Consider the following 13941-nt stretch of genomic DNA (forward strand, 5'->3'; position numbering starts at 1 on the left):
GTATTTGATATTTCCGTACGTACTATATACTTACCTGTCACGAGCAGGCTACTACGTTATCCTTGCTGAGCCAACAACCAAACAAAATTAAGGTAAATAAAACAAAATTAAATCAATCAATCAACTTAAGTTCAAGTTAAGTTTAGCCATGTCTAGGCCCGCCTGTGACTTCTTTGTGGCGTCAAATTAAAACCAGGAGGAGTGGTAATTTGAATATAAGTATTGCTTGCCTGTATAGACTGATTGGCATTACCTACTTTATCTACATAGCATTACGTTACGTGCGGGACGTAACGTTCTAAATAGATATGTAGCTGAATGTTGTTTTTTCGAACTCACCAGACGACGAGACTGAAATTGTAGATAAAAAATTTCATTCATAAAATACGGTTTTTATTTTTTAATATTGGTTCCGAGCGAGATGGAACCTTGGTAAAATCAAATCAAGATCATATATTGAAGTTTAAAAGCTGATCCAGGTTTATTTTAACGTTGAAAAGTTTGTCAAAGTTTAAAATAATATTTTAAAAATATTCGTTTCGTAATATAACGCAGGTAAGTTAACCATATTTTGTGTATTAGATTTGAAAGCGTGTATCAAATTGTTTCTAAACAAAATCACGCGTGACAAAGTTTCAGGTGGCAAAGTCTAAGCGGAGTCCCGATAAAACGTTATGTATGAAACCATTCGAGCGGAAAATCTGCCGTTCGCTGCAGCGCGATATGCTTATTAAACAAAATAGTCCAGTTACCCTTAATTAAATGTAATTATCATAGGTTAGTGTCTTTGTTCAGCAGAGACGGCCTTATCGACTGGGCGGAACTCGCCGCTCGGCTTCCCTCGGGCGCGCTCGGGCGTCTCCGCTGCCCTTCGTTCACTAGGAATTTAAGGGCTGCGTTAGGACTAGTCCCACGCACGTTACATAACCAAAAAAATGATGAATGAAAATATTTAAAGTCGGCATTTAAAAGAAGCGGCTAATTGTCGTAAAAGAGAGTATAGTAGCAATTTCCCTTCGCCGACAACCCTTTGGGTTACGCGCTCTCGGCACATGGTCTGGCGCGACGCAGGCGCGCTCGGCGGGGCGCGGGGCCGTTCCCGGGCCGCCCCGCCTCAGTGGCAGGCTGCAGTGGAAGCGCGCGTGTCGGCTGCGTCACTTCCCGCGGTCGCTCATTTTGCAAGTCGCCGCATTTTGCAGCCGACGCGGCCTGCCCCGCGGGCGCCCCGGCCCGGCGGCCGCGCCTCGCGCTTCGATCGCATGTGCCCGCGCTAACATGCCCGTGTGTTCGATTGTTTACCTTAGCACTAGTTGATAGCCGAGGCTCTGGCATGCTCATGTGAGTACCAGTTGTCAACGCACGCGGCCGCACGTCTGAACCCTGCATTGCGTCGTGCCAATGCGTGCTGATATTTACTAACCCGTGTGCCAGATTGTGATGCGTTTTGTGGATTGTCGGCAGTCGGACTGTGGTCGGCGATTCGTGGTCTGTTCGCCGGGGTCTGGGTCGGTGTCGCGCGGCAGCCGCGCGGTTGGCGCGCGTCGTGGCGGCATGCGGTAGCGCGAGCGCGCGGCCGAGCGGCGGGTCGGGTCCTGTGCGCTGTCGGCTATGTGCCCCCCTTGCGCTACACTGTGAGTACACACTACCCAACTAACCTCAACAACTCGTCATTGGTATCCAACACAGGTTTGGGCCATTTACCTCTACCTCTGAAGCACCTAACCACAATAATAACACAAAAAAAATAACACGTCTTCCATATATTTAGGCAATTCATATCACCTACTGTCAAAAATATTTAACAGTATTCAACTTCTTACTGCGTGACAGTTCAGTCTATATACTCCGCGAGAAGATATTAATAAACAAAACGTGAGGTTAGGTGGGGTAAGAAAAACGTCGGAGCAAAGGAAACAACGCACCAACAGTATCTGATACCCTGGATTACTTTTCCAAAATCGAATTTAAACTGTTGTGAGACATGCTAACATTGAATAATTTTACGGTTTAGACTCACTTGTTTTAAGTCACTCGCGGACATGTTTCGGAGAGCCTAGGTCTCCTTTCTCAAGCACTAACAGTGCGAGCAGCGTTGACGACGGCCGTGTATCGCGTACTGTTCACGGCCGTCGTGAACGCTGCTCGCACTGTTAGTGCTTGAGAAAGGAGACCTAGGCTCTCCGAAACATGTCGCGAGTGACTTAAAACAAGTGAGTCTAAACCGTAAAATTATTCAATACTTTTCCAAACATATATAATATATCTTTATATGTACAGTTCGCGTACAAAAGTATATGTTACAATCTAATCAGTTTATATTATTATGTAGAGATATATCCCTTTTTGTTTGTTTTTTGTATCCCTTGTTGAGAATGGTAGACGCGTTTGACGCGTAGTCTAATCCGCTACTTTTGATGCTGACTGTATCAGGATTATTATATACTGGAAACGAAAGTACAATCGGATGCACTGTGCAGTCACAGGCACAGACACCTAAAGCCATGGAGAGGATGTCATTTTACTGCAGGTAACTGTATTCAAGAACACGTTAATACTTTTTACAGATGACCTACAACTCTGAAAATAAATCAAGCATTAGTTGTTATTTCAGCACCATTCGTGTAAAAAATCTTAAATTTCATTCGTCTTTTGACGACATTTCGGTCCTGTGGGGTTACCGAAAATTTTTGAACAGACCTCTTAGACACTGACATCAAGGTCGTGTAAACATATTTTTGGAAAGTTGGCTTGTAAAGATGTTTATGAACTCGACCGAACAATCATATAAAAATAACAAGATGGGACTGAAATTAGAACGGAGAGGTATTAAAAAATGTGGTCAATATTCCGGTCTGTGATAATTACAAAATACGCCAATCATTATACAATTTTTTCCCCTGAAGGACTTTTGCGAGAAACTTCTACTTGCATATTATTAGAGTAAGTACCAAATATTGAAGTTACTATATAGACGTCTAGAATATTCTAGACGATCTATTGCATTGAGCCTCGAGATCGACACAACACATTAATTTTGCGTTACATATTAATTGTTTCAAGAGCTACTTGATAAACTAATCGAGGAGGTAGGTATACCTGTTTTAAAAATTGACGAAATTCAAAGAGAGATCCCAATATTTTACAGATCGATCGAGATCAAAAACATGAATTTAATAACTAATAACATTTATAAAAAAACAGCCGACCCCAATTTTTGAATGACAGAAGTAATGTAGGGTGACCACGATAGTTATTGGCCACTACATAGTAATTGGCCACTCTTAACAATAAGGCTCCAGTTGGCTTGATTATTTCCTATACAGGGTTATATTTGGACCGTTAGTCATATTGTGCGAGGTGATTAGGTAGGTCATACTGAACAACTTTTTCTATGGGACCAACCCCGAAATCCCAATAAAAAATTTGGCCTTCCCATAAAAAACGTCGACGTCCACTCGACCAAAATGTATGAAACGGACGAAAAAAATTTTGTGCTTTCGGAGTCGGTCCCATAGAAAAAGTTGTTCAGTATAGCCTACCTAATCACCTCGCACAATATGGCTAACGGTCAAAATATAGCCCTGTATGTAAGGAGTGGCCAATTACTATGTAGTGGTCAATAACTATAGCAGTCACGCTAGAAATGAAATGGGCTAATATATACCTACATTCTATGTTTATTCTTTATGAACAATAATTATGTCCATGTTAGCCACATTTAACATGACTAGCCACTAGCGATCATTATCCACTTATAGATATTCCTTACAGACTAGGAAACACATTTTTATCACAACATTTTATACGGGCAAACTTTAAATTATGCTTACTCAGCAGAAATGTTGAAAAATGCAGTGCAAATGCAAGCCACCGCGTTTGCACGTAAAAGCTAAAAGCTAAAAAACTAATTCAGGACGTACAAAAGTGCGTGGTACGGCGCGGTTGTAGACTACCACTTGTAGATACTGCAGTACCTATATTTTTTTTATTGTATTCCGTTCTAACCATGATTCCTCTTGATCGCACTAATAATTTACGGACAAGTTTGAGCTATATAAACGCGCGAATGACAACTACATAACTGATATGACTCCAATAAGGTAAACGTACTAGTGCTCGACATGCTACTGCCCAATAGATGACACCCTGCTGTCAGCTCTATTGACAATGACTTAAGTTTCAAGATGACATGTACTGGGACCGCGTCGAGCACCAGTACGTTTACCTTATCATTTTATTATCGGTTTGATATCAAGTGCGCGTTAGAATTGGGGCCCGATTCGGATTTTGAAATAGACATCTATAAGACATCTTTTAGACATCACCAAGATACGATAACGATATGTTTAAGATCTAACCTGTCAAATTTGACATTTGCGCGATTCTGGAGATACTCTTTAACGATTTCCACAAGATATGGCTAAGATCCAATTCACATCTATTAAATATCTAATTCTATCTAACGTAAAAGTGACATTGGTTGCCCGAATTGCGCTGCAAAAGAGAACTAGTTGAAATCTAAACTATAACGTATCTAGAATATATCGTGTCGACTCTTGTAAATATCTTGAAGTTCGAATACGGCAGTTACGAAGCGGTAAGTCGTACAGTCAAAGAATTTTTGTACCATTTCGTCCCTTGTCACAGTGACAGTCAATATGGAAGACGCTAGGCAGCTCATACTATTGTTACTGTGACAAGGTACGAAATTGTGTCTTAAAATTAGTATGATGAAGTACTCAAATTATAATTGAATTATCTAGTGGGGAAGAGATCTATAAGAGGAGTACAGCGACGGCTGAGGGTGAAAAGGCATAGGTATATATCCTATATATGTAATATGTTGAAGTAGGGAAAGCGGCGTTGTAATGTGTGGAAAATTTCATATATTTTTTACAATGACCGGAAGTTAATTTGACTAGGCATTTTTAACCGATAGTAACGATACTACTCAGAATCACAAAGACTACTGATTTGAAAAAAAAAGAGACCGAAAAAAAAATTCACCATAATGTGATGCATTTCGAAAAATATTTTGTATGGTCAGTCATAAAACTGACACTAAAATTGTGTATGAAAAAGACACTTCTCTCTTTGTTCAAATATAAGTACGAGTTGAAATAACCCAAAAGTTGGTAGTTTATACTAAGGTAATACTTAGTACACTTTTTCTGGAAAACCCCGTAGTAATATAGTCATGTGTTTATTTTATCAGACACTATTATAATATAGAACCACATATATAACAAACCTAGTATAAATGAGAAGCTCAAAATCATACAATATGAACATTATTTATACCGTCTTATTTTCATTTAAATTTCAGTTCTATTTTCATTCAGATAAAGAAGCAAAATTTACATTCGGCAAATAACCTTTGCGGAGTTCAAATGGTATTATGTTTTTGAAGTTGTTTTATCTAAAATTGTATGCCATATTAATGCAATTTTAATAAAAGAATTTCAAGACAGTACCTATCATTGTATACATTTTTATTTGTGTGTTAAAAATGTATATACATATATATGGTTTATTCGGCTAATTCCGACTACGTCAAAATATGGGAAAATCACCCACAATTCCATCATTTTAGAGTCCATTATTGCAACTTCCCGAGATTCTGAACTTTTCGGAAATTCTCAAATACACATTATCATGTTTTTAGTCAGTTCTTTCATAAAATATAATTTGCCTTAACTTAAAAAAATGTTTATGCATTCAATCCATATAAAAGATATTTGCGTTTATTTATAAAAGCTAATTAAAACCCAAAAAATAATTACATTTAAAACATACCTACTCATACTAATACTGATACATTAAAAATATTATAATTGAATTTATCACGGATAATTTGTTGAATGAAAAAATTACAAAAAAGAAATAGTTCAAAACGGCAATCTAAGGCCCTTCTCTCACGAGGCTACTCTCAAGCGATTTGTGTTTCGTACGCGTACCCGCCATATTTACCAACAAAAACATAAATGTGAAATGAGAGCCAAGTTCAATATTAAGAATACCTATGTGTCGTTGTTGACTCGCCGAAAGAATTGAGATCTATATGGGCGCCAAGTTCTGTGCTGTGTAGAAAATCCTGAAATTATAAAGGATTTGTCTTGGCCACTATAAGCTGCCTGATTATGTAAGAAAAGAAGTGACAGAAAAGGCGTGGCTGAGATTGGAAAAAAATCAATTTGACAGGTCAGGAATTATATTTTTATTTCAATCAAATATATACACAATAATTAGACGAATAAAGAATTGAGAATATATAAGAAGATTGTCTTCATCGCTGGTGTAGACGACGCAATGTACTGGACCTGAAATGAGTAACCTGAAACATAAAACTTAGTAATTAATATACATTTTAGTTAAATATTATAAAAATAATATGTAGGTACTTACCTTGCTTACCACTGCTGTTTTCTATGTGTTAATAAAGTGTGCGCGAGAGCATGCATATGTGTGCAACGAGCCTCGGCTATCGACCAATCAACGTCAGTTCCCTATACGCTTCCGAGCGATACACGCATGTCCATGCGCTCTAACACTTACGTCAAAAAGTATCCCTAGTTGTTCTTATTTCGCTCCTCTCCACCTGTGGATGCAATCGTCAGCTACACATGGTCCTATCAAACCGGATCCAGAGGAGCACGGATGTCAGGACGCAAAGGAATGTTCCACACGCCTCCGCACACAATGGTTAAAACGCGGGGTGCTCTCGAAAGAGAGAAGTTGAAACATACCACGGATGCTCAGAGTGAAGTGCCATGCCCAAAGAACTCCAAAGAAGAAGAATTTATGGATCGCGCAAGTCAGTTCAACGCGAAGGCGCTCAGTTTGCAGATTCAGCCCAGCGCGAAAGAGGGTAGCATCAAAACTGAAACTGAACATGGTTATCACCGATCTAATACTTCAAATAAAACTTCGATGTCTTCACTACAGGCAAAAAAAAAACAATTAGAGTTAGACGCCGCCGAAGCTAAAGCTAGGATCGAGAAAGAGTTAATAGATAAAAAGCTAGACGCTGAACTCGCTAAGCTGGATGAAGAATATTCTCAGAAGTCCCGTTGCAGTGGAGAACAACGATCTATTTTGTCCGAAACATCTCAAAAAGTGGAACAGTGGCTCGAGAAAAGTCGCCAAGACGATCAAGACGAACGCGTTCTCGCGACCCCTTGGCAAGAACCGAACCCCGGACCCAGCTCACTTCAAACCCTAGCACAAGCAATGGAAAAACTAGCTACTACAACTCAAAGTGCTAATACTCGCCTGTTATCTCGATTAGCCACGTCTAAGGACTTACCGTTATTTTCTGGTGAATCGCTCGAGTGGATTCAATTTAAAAAATCATACGAACAATCCACGATGTTATGCAACTATAGTGATACTGAAAATATCGCGAGATTAGAGAAATGTCTCCGTGGTGAAGCTAAAGAAACGGTCTCGTCTTTATTTACGACCGATACCTCACCACGCGCCATCCTAGACGCACTAGAGCTACGATTCGGAAGACCCGACCTAATCATAAATAAAATCTTAACACAATTTAAAAAATTGCAACCTTTACCGCAAGCGTATCATATCGAGTTGGTGAACTTCGCCGTCAGAGTAAAGAATTACGTGGCAGCTGCAGAGTCTATTAAGCAGACCGATCATCTTCGAAGCCCTGAGTTACTAAGCATCGTTATATCAAAGTGTCCCAGTGCGCTTATCAACAAGTGGGCAGACTATATATACGAACATAGCGATACAAATAAAGCTAAATTGCAGTTATTCTCCGAGTTCCTGCACAAAGAAGCTACGAAGATCGCCGCCGCTGGTGTAACTCATATCCATTCTCAAAATGAACACAAGTTTCCCAAAAAGATGGAAGACCGAAAACTTCAAGTTCACCCCATTTTAAACAACGATAATGATACTAACACGAAGTGCAAGTTTTGTAAGGTGTCTTATCATCCGCTGACTAATTGCATTAAATTTAAACGCGCGCTACGCAAGGATAAATGGCGCTTTGTCAAAATAAATAGAATATGCCATAAATGCCTGTTGCTAGGCCACGGGAAAGAAACCTGCCCGGCCGCATCGTGCGATGTTGACGGCTGCGGGCTACCCCACCACCGCCTCCTTCACTGGCCGAATAAACCTAACGCAGCCAGTGCAGCGCCACGCAATAACAGCACTAATGAAGACCCAAATAATACGCCAACATTAAGCGCGACAGATGAATCTGCCAACAACAATCCCACGACCGCAATCGTAACAAATACTGTCGTGGAACCTAGTGATAGTGATAGTGTTTACCTAAAGTCTGTACGAGTGAACCTGCATGGACCTGGCGGCACTATTGCTACATACGCCCTTCTAGACGATGGGGCCGCAGTGAGTCTCATATCAGCTGATCTTGCTAACTGTGTCAACCTTCAAGGTCAGCCAAAGACAATAAGCATGAAATGTGCATGGAAATCTAAATTCGAGTGTATAAGTGAAACTGTGAACTTTAAAATCTCGAACTCAAGTGGTGAAATGTATGACTTACGTGCACGAAAAATGAGTGAGCTAGACTTACCAACACTGGACCTATCTAACGTGAACTTAGACTCTTACGATTATTTACGCGATCTAACAAGTGTTTTCCCCCGCTGTAATATGGAACCGAAGTTATTAATCGGACAGGATTTTTACCATTTGATAATGCCGCTAAAGACTGTTTATCGGGGCAATTTTGAACCTTGTGCCACATTAACAAAACTCGGTTGGTGTTTACATGGAACCTTACCTGCAGCTGTACTCGGCCGACCTTTGACCGCCGAGCATGCCTTGACAACCGTGCTGTATGAGCGCGCTAAACCGGCCGCCGAAATCTGCAACGCATGCACTCCGCCCTCCACCGCCACCCCCGCGGACATACTTGCCGCGCGGCGGGAGACGCACACATGCACAAACGCAGACACACACTCATCACCTCAATCGTCAAGCGATGCACTTAGCGACAGCACAGATAAACAACTTCATGAACTGGTTCGCCGATCGTTTGCGCTCGAATCAATAGGAGTGAACTCTAAGCCACGCGTAAATAAGGACGACATTCGCGCAGTCAACATCATTGATAACTCTGCAAAATTAATTAACGGGAGTTATGAAATTAGTTTACCATGGAAAAACGATGCTAAACTGCCTGACTCTTACCCAAATGCTTACAAGAGATTCCTCGCTGTGGAAAGAAGAATGTTGTCAGATGAAGGATACGCCTCTAGGTATACGGAGCGTATTAATCATCTACTTGAAAACAATTACGCCCGATTATTATCAGACGACGAATTGTTAGCGCCACATAAACGCATATTTTATTTAGCCCATTTCGGAGTCGATAACAAAAACAAGAAAAAATTGAGACTTGTGCATGACGCCTCAGCCGCCACCGCCGGTCGCTCCCTGAACGACTGCCTACTCCAGGGTCCTGACCTACTTCAGTCTTTACTGGGCATCATGTTACGCTTTCGAGAAAAACCTGTTGCAATTATGGGCGATATAAAAGAATTCTTCCTTCGCATCAAGATAACGAAAGAAGATCAGCACGCATTACGATTTTTATGGCGCGAAAACGCAAACAGCGAACTAAAAACCTACGTTATGACGTCATTGTTATTTGGAACCAATTGTTCTCCATTCATTGCACAACATATTAAAAATAAAAATGCAATGCGATTCCAAAACGAAATGCCTGAAGCGGTCAAAGCCATTCTGAAGTCACATTATATGGACGACTACATCGAGAGTGTGGACAACGAGCAGTTAGCTATCAAGATGATAACAGAAGTTTCCGAAATCCACAAACAAGGTGGCTTCGAAATAAGGAATTGGATTTCTAACAAACCTGAAGTCTTGGAATGCACGCCAAAAGAAACCTTAAGTGATAAGGCAATAAGGTTCAAAACCGGATGCGACGACGTACCTGAGAGAACGCTCGGGTTGCTATGGTACCCGACCAGCGACACATTCGGCTTTGATTTATCACTTAAACGCATTCCGACGGAGATAATTAACCTGCAAAGAAAACCTACGAAGCGGGAACTCCTGCGCATCTATATGTCAATATTTGACATTTTTGGCTTTCTTGCGCCATTTACTGTTAAAGCAAAAATAATGCTACGAAATATCTGGAGAACGGATACTAAATGGGACGATGAGATTCCTACGAATGAATATACAGTATTTCGCAACTGGATAACGGAATTACAAACTTTGAAAGATTTGCGCATTCCAAGGTTTTATTTTCACGACGAACAAGTTATGAGCGAGCGCGATAATACTGATAACGCTCGCTACCACACCTTGCGCCAGAATGAGACGACTATAGAACTCGAACTTCACATCTTTTGCGATGCTGCTCCCACTGCATACGCTGCCGTCGCTTATTGGCGTAAAGTACATAACATCAATGAAGTACAAGTTTCATTCATCGCGAGTAAGTGTCGTTCGTCACCTGTGAAGAAATATATAACTATACCTAAACTTGAGATGGAATCAGCTGTTATCGCCTGCAGACTCGCTGACACAATAGCGCGCGAACACAGGTTGACCGCCTGCACACGATACTTCTGGACCGATTCCTTAATCGTTTTACATCAAATAAAAAACGACACGCGCAACTATAAAGTTTTTATCGCTAATAGACTTGGCGAAATTGATGAATTATCTCAATCCTGTGAATGGAATTATATACCTACCGACTTGAATATAGCTGACAAAGCGACAAAATTAAATACTTACGAGTTGAATAACGACTGCGACTGGCTCCGCGGCCCTGAATTCCTGTACTCGCCGCGAAACACCTGGCCGAAGTATGACGCTGCAAAACAAAACATAAACAAAGATCAGCTGTTACAAGTAAACACGCTATATGAAATAAAGGATGAAGACTTACCTGTTGTTCCTGATTTGAATAAATTCTCTTCGTGGACCAGACTATGGAGATGTATGGCAAACGTTTTGTTGTTTATTACGAGGTGCAGAAGACCTGGTAATGCACAGATTGATGCCGACACGATGCAACGCGCTGAAACTGAATTATTGCGTTACTCACAGATGAAATCGTTTCCAGAAGAGATTTATGCACTGAAAAATAATAAGGCAATCGAACCAAGCAGCCGTTTACGCAAGTTAACCCCAATATTAGATGAACACGGATTGCTACGCGTCGGCGGGAGGATCGACGCTGCTGCGTATGTTGATTTCGACCTGAAACGTCCCGTTATACTTGACGGGCATGATTATATAACGAGATTGATAATCAAGCGTTACCACGAGATGGCTGCGCACGGTAATAACGAAACCGTAGTCAACGATATTCGTCAAAAATATTGGATTGTCAATTTACGCCCTACGGTACGTACAGTCGCGACACGATGTTTGTATTGCCGAATTAAAAAAGCAAGACCTAGTAACCCACGGATGGGAGACTTACCGGCGGCGCGACTCGCCCATCATCAACGCCCGTTTACTCACTGCGGCGTTGACTTATTTGGGCATATGGAAGTGACAGTCGGCCGTCGTCACGAGAAGCGGTACGGAGTACTCTTCACCTGCATGACAGTACGAGCAATCCATATAGAATTGGTACCCTCGCTGTCTGCCGATTCCTTTATCATGGCCTTGAGACGAATGGCATCACGACGAGGCTGGCCGTACAGAATGTACACAGACCACGGCGACCCAGAAAGTTTGACACCAAACCACTTCCTCATAGGCTCCTCTTCGAACCTCCCAGTTCCTGGAGTATTTGATGATACTGACCTGTTCCGGAAGAAAATGTGGAGAATAGCACAAAGACTTACCGATGCATTCTGGCGGCGTTGGATGCGCGAGGTACTACCAAACCTTCTACCACGACAAAAATGGTGCCAAGAGGGCAAACAGCTAAAAAAGGGCGATGTCGTGGTAATCGTAGACCCAGCGATGCCTAGAAATGTCTGGCCCAAAGGACGGGTCCATGAAGTTCACGCTGGCGCCGATGGGCGCATTCGAATTGTCGATGTAAAAACACAATCCGGAATGCTTACCAGACCAGTGGCGCGTTTAGCGTTGCTCCCCACAGCTGATGATGATTGTCCTTGACGGACAATGGGGCCGAGAATGTAGACGACGCAATGTACTGGACCTGAAATGAGTAACCTGAAACATAAAACTTAGTAATTAATATACATTTTAGTTAAATATTATAAAAATAATATGTAGGTACTTACCTTGCTTACCACTGCTGTTTTCTATGTGTTAATAAAGTGTGCGCGAGAGCATGCATATGTGTGCAACGAGCCTCGGCTATCGACCAATCAACGTCAGTTCCCTATACGCTTCCGAGCGATACACGCATGTCCATGCGCTCTAACACTTACGTCAAAAAGTATCCCTAATTGTTCTTATTTCGCTCCTCTACACCTGTGGCTGCAATCGTCGGCTACAGCTGGAGTCTAACGAGAAAAGAAACGAGTAGCATACCAGTAGGCGATCATGGTTTGCATCTCAGTCGCGTAGCTTTTGAATAGTCTCGTGAGAGAAGGGCCTAAGAGTTCGTGTCAAGTTTAGTCTATTTAATTTCAGATTAGAAAAAGAAACAAAAAGTAATTACTTTTCTACTTTTATAAGTACTTACAACATAAAATATCACATTCATTTTCCTAAATCGTTCCGTAAGTATATACATCTTACTTACAAGGATATATCTTTTGAGTTCACTGAGTTTTTCGTACAAAAAATAGGCATACATTAGCATACCTTTCAATAGCTTGTTCAGGGTGTAGGCGTCTTTGTGAATCTGAAAAGCCAATATATTTCGTAAATAGTACTTAGATTTGGCTAGATTTATAACATAATAAGTACCTAATATGTAACAGGTTATGAATAATAATCTGGATTAGGTTATGTATTTGATCTGTCAGTGTCAAAAGTGACGTTTCTGGTAGAAATTAAATAGCAGGTAGGTAGGTAGGAAATGTATATCAAATTGTATGTATTCGTACATATATATAAATGTATATACATCATATGTATATATAGTAAATTTACGTATATTTATTATTAATGTAAATATGTTTTGTTGATTTAACTTATTCTTTTTATGACTTCGTTTTTTTCTTAAACCTAAGACTTTTATCTGTTTAGTCTGATGGCTAACTGGCAGAGAGTGCCTACTGGCAATACGTCCGCCTTCCTGTCCAATAAAGATTAAATAAATAAATACATGGTATACAGATTGGTAGCTTTTAAGGTCCTCTATACTAATATTTATAAAACCAACGCCTGAATTTGGTAACACAATAACAAACCATGAAAAACCTTTATTTAATTTAACCCACTTAACAGATTTATTATGCACTACCAACTACCAACATACAAAACCATGATAAAAAATAAATATTAAATTCGTAATATTTGAGACAGCTTACTCGGCCATCATGAATCATATTATAATTTAAGGAGCACTCAATTAAAACCTCCATTTCAAAAATTGACCTCATTCCGGCTTAATCAACCTATAAATAAATAAACAGCCATAGCAAATTGAACTTTCGCTCGTTAAAATAAGATTTTATTTAGCTCGGTTGCGTCTCATTCAAAATTCAACGTTCATGAAACATTTCTAGTTAGCAAGCTCGTTCGTTATTCCGAACGCTTGCCAAGCTCAGGCGAGAACAGCAAAGCAAACCAGTATAACCATCCAGCTACACGTAACCAGATAGCACGCTTATAGTGGTCTCTTTGAGCAAAGGACTCTCGAGCGCTCAATACGCGAATATAATAACTTTAGAGTAGAGGGTGGGGTTTATAGGCACGCAAAGGCGTAAGTAGAAGGATATTTTTATTAAAGTGGCTTTTTTGGAGTTGGGAGGAAGACCTTTATTTGAATATTTATTAAACTGGGCCCGACGTTGTTGTGACGTA

The 13941-nt window shown here is 40.6% G+C and overlaps 1 protein-coding gene across 1 annotated transcript in view; it reads left to right on the forward strand.

Moving 5' to 3' along the window:
• The first annotated feature begins 1136 nt into the window (after nucleotides 1-1136).
• Nucleotides 1137-13941, forward strand: part of LOC134656254 (acetylcholine receptor subunit alpha-like 1) — a 312563-nt gene continuing 299758 nt past the window's right edge. Inside the window, exon 1 of the mRNA XM_063511769.1 lies at nucleotides 1137-1631. The gene's annotated coding sequence lies outside the window, so the exon portion shown is untranslated. The remainder of the gene's footprint in view (nucleotides 1632-13941) is intronic.

This window comes from Cydia amplana, chromosome 18 (assembly GCF_948474715.1).
Source record: "Cydia amplana chromosome 18, ilCydAmpl1.1, whole genome shotgun sequence".
Classification (NCBI taxonomy): Eukaryota; Metazoa; Arthropoda; class Insecta; order Lepidoptera; family Tortricidae; genus Cydia; species Cydia amplana.